This window comes from Anarrhichthys ocellatus, unplaced genomic scaffold (assembly GCF_004355925.1).
Source record: "Anarrhichthys ocellatus isolate YVR2014 unplaced genomic scaffold, GSC_Weel_1.0 scaffold15, whole genome shotgun sequence".
In the NCBI taxonomy this organism is placed as follows: Eukaryota; Metazoa; Chordata; class Actinopteri; order Perciformes; family Anarhichadidae; genus Anarrhichthys; species Anarrhichthys ocellatus.
The window spans coordinates 411,651-418,623 of NW_022280045.1; the positions used below are offsets into that span (position 1 = coordinate 411,651).

Genomic DNA, 6,973 nt, shown 5'->3' on the forward strand with positions numbered 1-6,973 from the left:
AAGATCCAATGTTGTTACTGTCGATAGGTCCACTTGAAATAGGTCCTTTTTGTTGTTGTTTTTTGTCCATATCCCTCCCAGTCATTATTGACCAGTTTCACAGGCACATTTGAGGGGGTGGATCCAGTGCGGCGAACACAGCAGACAGATGTGTGGGGGGCTTAAGTGTATCTCAACGGGAACAGAAACTATAGAGTTAACAGGACCCAAAGCAGAAATAGTCAATAATGCTAAAGGACCATATAAAAAATGCTCTTTCCTGCACTATAGAGATGTGATTCTGTCTTGAGTCTGAGAATGAGGCTGGTGGGTGCAACCTATCTCTAGGTCTTGCCTGACCTCTATTTCCGGTTCACAAGCCCAAATATCGTGGAGCGATTAGACGAGGAGGCACAGTATCTGGAAATGAGAAAGAGCCCAGGCCTTGGACAGGTGAAGGATGGGGTTCTCTGAGGGCTGGGCTGAGCTGTAGCTCCTCCAGAGTGGCACGCTTCTTTGGGTCTCTGGCCAGACACATGTGCAGCAACGTCTTTACCTCTGAAAAGCAAGACAGAAAGCAAGACGTCAAATTATCAAGTGGACAACTGCAGTGATCCCATCAAAGACATATTAAATCTGAAGAACTGATTTGCTTTCATCGTTAACACTTCCTTGCATGAAACCGTGCGTTTGTCTTACCTGTGGACAGTGCACTGTTGATTTTAATATAGTTTCGGATGAAGGCCGTGGTGGTGAAACGCTCACTTCCACTCAGCAATGAATAGAAGAGCGCGCCCAGCTGCCAAACAGTGGTGGGGCGGGCCCAGTATCTCTGACTGTCAAACCACTCTGGAGGGGCGTACGCAGTGGTACCTGGTACACACAGCGACAGAGGAATGGGAGAAGACAGACAAAGAGATGGAGGAAAAAGAAAGAAAGAGGAAGAGGAGCAACTTTGTTTCAACATGAAAGTCATCATCAGAGATGAGTGAATAGCAGATGCCAGATATCTTACCACTGAAGGAATAGTAAGGCAGCTCCGTGCAGAAGATGCCACAGCCAAAGTCGATCACTCAAACTCTTGGTACATCAGCTTTGAGGTGAATCAGGACATTTTGTAACTTGATGTCCCGGTGAAAGACGCCCTTTGAGTGCATGTTGATGGCTGCGTCCACCAGCTGCCTCAGGATCATCTGAGACAGGGACAGAACTGGACTGTAAGGCAGAATTTTCTTCTTGATAGAATGGAAAAGTCTCTTGAACAGCATATTGTTGACGACATAACGTGTGTAAATTATGGCAAACATATACCAAAGTAAATAAGCAACATGTCATTTTCTAGCGTTGGACTAAATCAAATCAACATATTCAGGAAATCCTCCCCATGTTCCATACCTTTGCTTCACGTTCATCCAGGGATCCTCTGTGGGCTTGACGATACCTGAAGAGGTTCTTTGAGAGGTTTGGTTTTTCCATGACCAGTATTAACTCCTGGCCCAGCGTGTACCAGTCCAAAAGGGACACTGCAGCAGATTGTCCAACTGATCCTGGTAGATCTGCAGCTTTCAGCATGAAGGCTACCTCAAGAATGATGTCATAAACTCTCCCATTGCAAGCCTACAGAAAATAAATGCGTACATACCAAGAGGTAAATGACCTGTTGCAACAGCTTTGAGAAGTAGCAACGTACTGTATTTGATAATGCAAGTATAAATGGCAATATATGAATATCAGTGTTGTGCTCATTTGTTTCGGTTGGTGGTGAACTGAAAGTAGGAAGATGTCAATGCGAACTAGTTTATATTTTGGGATTATGAATCTCGTTTAAATACGCTGGAACGTGAACTAGTTCATTTACCCTGTGTGAACTAGCCAGCTAGTGTGAACTTGAAAAACACTGAATGTCGTTTTGAAGGGACGGCTCAATTATGAGCAGCTGTAACAGTGGTAGCTTGACTGTGAAAGACATTTTTAAACATTCAGGTTTAAGTTTTCATTTCAACAGTTGGTGTTCAACATCAGTTTAGATTACGCACCACTCGTTCACCCATCACGTCCTTGCTGGGAATGTGTTTGATGGCCACCTGCACGGGTAGAGGTACGAGTGATTTAGTTGGTTTGGTTGCTTCCTGACAATCAGTGAAAGGTATGAGTGTGTCAGCATGTGCTTCTAAGACTTACTGGTAGATAGTCGGCTTACACTGAGCCGAAGCCTCCGGCGCCGATCGGACCGAGCTGATGGTACTTGTTCTCGAAATCAGCTAAACACAAAGATTTTTTTTGAAAGATTTTTAATTACTTTTATATTCGTAAACCTACATTCTTCTGTTTCAACTGCCCTGATATTGTGTCCTAACCTTAACGTGAAGCTTCAGCTTTCTAAATATTTCATGCAATTTTCTCTCCCGCCATTCAATTCAATTCAATTTATTTTTGTCACAAAATCACAAATCACAAATTTTGCCTCAGAGGGCTTTACAATCTGTACACATGCGTCATCCTCAGTCCCAGAACCCTCACATCGGAACATCAGCTTACCTCTGCTTGTGTTTGAGGAGGACATCATATAGATTTTCTCCTCCTCGGCTAAGGTGCTGATGTTGTGGCTTACATTGTCAGCGCTCACATCCTCCTTCACTTCAAAGCTGGACCCTATAGCGCTAAAGTAGGTGCTAGACCTCATCTTCTTTCCAGGTGCCTCACCATCATCACCAACCTTTTTATGTTTATTTGCCACCATGGGAGGATCCTCTGGGGAGATCACGTGGGATCCACTGGTGTCCTTTCTCTGGCCTTTCTCTTGCCGCTCCGGACCCTGGTATCCTCCACTGACACCTCACAGTGTTGTTCAGTGGGGTTGATGAGGTTGCTACATCTTATCCATTTTCCGGACATCTCGCCATCATCGCCAGCCGTCCTCTTCCTCACACCGACACCCACCTACACCTTGCTGCGGGGGTCAGTGGAGATGCTGATGTCCTTTTCCATGGGTGATCCTGCAACACCAGCGCATTTAGTTACTAATACTAAGTATGAGTAATGTTGCACATCTGGCTGAAAGTGTTGGGACCTGTCAATGTGTAGTAATTATATTTATATCCTGATATGTTGAAAATAATGGGGACACTGTGTTTTTGTTGATCACTTAAAGTTATTAAAGGCTTTGGTATTGTTATGTCAAAGTAAATACAATTTCTAGCTAGTCACAGCACAGGACCACATTCCAGATAAGTTTCCAGGACGACTATTAACTGTAACTTGAGGCTCTTACCTCGCTCTTTCCCGGAGGATGCAGTTACCCACTCTTCTGTAAACTCAGATGACATGGCGTCGTTGAAGTTTCAAACAAATGATTTGAAGATATAAACACCTGCAGATGTCTGATGGAAGTTTACTGATACGTAGTGTGTCTGTGGTCTGAGGTGCAACAAACTGCTGCATTCAGAAAGTGTTGGCGGTGACGTCATGGTGCTACAGAATCGAGAACCAAGAATATTAAAATTAGCAGTCTAAAGTTCCACCCAAAAGGGGATTTATTTATTTATTTCATTTTATCTTTATTCATGTTACTCCAGTGAAGATCAGGGGATTCATTAATAATTGATTGGTGATTGGTATATCTCTATTACACTTATATACTCCAATGCTGCCCCCCAAAAATAGCTGCCCAATAACCAGCTCATCAAATGGGATGTTTTAGGTAATTAGTTTAATTTGGCCTAACCCACATTTTCTGTGTGTGTGCATCTAATACTATCATCTCACAGCCTCACAAGTTGTTTCCATCAAAATTCAAAGAATGTCAGTGACATAAATTGTAAATCTGTGTATTTTTCCATCAGCCACTGTTCCTTTATGTGAATATAATTCACCAGGATGTCAAACTGATTCACCAGCAAACACAAGTAAAAAAGATAACGGTAGAAGCTAAAGCCTACAGATCACAGTGTAAAAGTGAACCACCACATCACCTGGAGATCGAGACAGAAGACAATGAAATTGAGGAACAACACTGTTGCTTTAAAGCCGGGTAGGTCTTTACACACTGTTGCTAAAGCAGCATGTTTATACAGTTAGTATACATGCTAATGTTAGCTCCACAAGTTTGTATGTAGAAACGTTTTAGAAAATCATTCTAAAAAGAGTTTGAGAGTATTACTACTACACAACAGAGCCGGATGGTTGTTGGACTTTAGTAGGAGCGGAATTTTGGTGACCCCCTGACCGGGGGGACAACCTGACCCCGCCGGCACTACCAATACACTCACTATCTAACAGGCGGATAGATGCAAAACACTTTAGCTCATCCTTGGCTGTGTGTTTACATGTGATATGCAAAACCACACAAATAAACAATATCCAATCAGACCCAGCTGTGAAATCGAGTTTAAATGTGTCCCTTTATATTGTCAACAATGGATGAATGAATGAAATGTGACAGGCAGGGATGGATTTTGTGTATGTGTGTGTGTGTGTGTGTGTAGAGAGAGGGGTTACAACACCCATAATGCTCTGCACTCTCACTAATGACTGACAACATGAAAAGTGCAAGGTGTCAGCTCCAATCGATCAATGCAATTATCGGATTGGTTCACTAAACACACATGCACACACACGCACAGACGTGTACGTTCGTGCACAGACAAGAGAGTATTGACTTAGGATCATATCATTATGGTATGTACATGTGTAGCCTATATATATAATATATATATATATATATAATATATATATATGCACACACTGCTAGTGATAGGAGCAAGTGTGTGTTACTGTGTGTGTATCTTTGTATTTCTGTCTAATATAGTGATAATCTTTTGGTCTGACAAACAGACCTGTCACAGCTGAGGCAACCAATGAGAGGAAGCGTGTGAATGCACTACGATAACAACATTTTAATCTGGTATTTGTAATCTACTATAAAAGGAGGGCCCCTATCAAAGGCCAGATCTGGTCTCCACTGACCGGATAGCAAATATTTGTTGTTTGTGTTTTTCACATCCCCCTGTCCTCCTCCACTGCACCTCGTTGTAATCTCGTTTTTTCTGCGTTTACTTATAATCTCTGCCTTTGCAATAATTTGATCACTCACATAGCAGGATTTACTCAGGACCTGTGCAGTTATTTATTCGGACTAGTTAGGAAAGTCAACAAGTCGGAGCCAAGTCAAGTTCAGACTGCTGTTGACCCTTGAACTGTATAGTAGTATTCATGTGGCTTATTGTGACCACCTCCACATATGTGTTGCTAATGTTTGAGCATGCTAAATATTTTATTCCTTGCATTAAAATATAGTCAACATAATATACATTTCACACCACCAAATATTGAAAAATGTTGTGCAGTGAGAAAGAGTAATTTGAAACAATGAGCAGATGAGCTTTGCTAAGTAGCTAACACTACCCTCAGTAGCTAGCATAGCACAGAAGTGCTTACGCTAGTTAATTATGTGCTAACGTACTCTGCTAATGTTAGCTCCACAGGATTTTACACAGAAACGTAACATTTTTAAAACCTCTATCTCCTTCCAAATAACAAGTATCCCTAGTACACAAAGTTTAAACATGACTAGCTCGGAATACACCAAACCAACCTGAAAATTAAGAGAAGTACCATTCAACCAAGTACACAAAGTAAATACAAGGCTACTCACATTTTAAACAGGTTTTGATTATTAACAGTCATACCAAATTCTTGAAACTAGCATTTATTCCAGCTAGCATTTTCTCACTTTAAATAGCATTGTGCTGATGAACAAAATTCAGGGTGCCTTCACACTGAATCGGGTGGAGTTGCTACATTGGTTAGTGTTCACACTGCTCTTTGTCAAGCGCACCACACATTGTAAACAAATGTTAGCGTTGCATTTATTAGACACTTTCATCCAAAGTGACTCACAATTCAGATTCTACACCATAGGCAGGAGCAATTTTTGGGGTTAAGTGTCTTGCTCAAGGACACATCGACATGCAACTAGCAGAGCCGGGGATTGAACCGCTGATTGAAGGACGGCCCTGCTCTCCACTTGGCCACAGTCGCGCCTATGTTGGACACTTCAGTGTTTTCTGGTTTTGCTTTGGAGTTTCTATCAATCAAATATTTCAGAAGTGTTATGTCATTGTCTGGCTATATTTCAGTGGGGGCTTTCACCTCATTTGTCCATGGCCTGTCCAAGAGACATTTTTCACATCTGCTACTACCTGACACAATGTTGATCCCGTGCGCGATAAAAGTCTCCGATCACCTTCAATCCACAATGCACCATTATTTGGTTAATTTCTTATATCTGGGTCGGATCACCCAAAGCGATGCCAGCTCTGGTGCAGTTTGAAGCAAATCGAAACCCACGTTTTCCGGCGGAACCGAGTTCCGTTGTTTGGTCCGCACCAGATTTCGAAGGAGCACCCTTTCACCCTTTGAATAGCCATTGTTTTGCTCACATTTAATTTGACTGTGTCGATTAGCCCAATGGCAATACCTCAGAAGAATCCTTTAATAGAATTGCAACAGAATGCATTTACAGTTCATGAGCAGTGATTGTTTTTTTCAGCCCACACAAACACTTTTATTTAGAGATTAACTCAACACAGGATCTCGTATACACACACACTCTTTGCTAGAACATGATCATGCTTCTGGGTTTTAACCTTATTTCATTACTCTCTCTATAATCTATTATTCCCTTCTTCCCAACCCCTCTACATTATTAAGTGTGTGGGTGATGGACTAATGTGTGCATGGACCCATGTTCATACGTGGAAATGCATGGTGTTTGTAAGTTCATGTGCTTCCGTGTGTGTGCTTACCCACAATTGGAATATATTAAAGAGATGTTTGTTTGCATGTGTGTGTGTATATAAGTGTGTTTTCCTGTGCTGTTGTTCTGGGTATTAGAATGAAATGAAGTGTGAAATAAGCTTTTCTGTCTCTGGGGTGTAGCTGTGGGAAGTCCCCTCTCAACGCATCACACGTGTTTACCACCTATCTTTCCATC

General features: G+C 42.0%; 1 pseudogene; it reads right to left on the minus strand.

The window, feature by feature from the left end:
• Positions 1-352: 352 nt before the first annotated feature.
• Positions 353-3,305, minus strand: LOC116387595 (serine/threonine-protein kinase pim-2-like; annotated as a pseudogene).
• Positions 3,306-6,973: the final 3,668 nt, after the last annotated feature.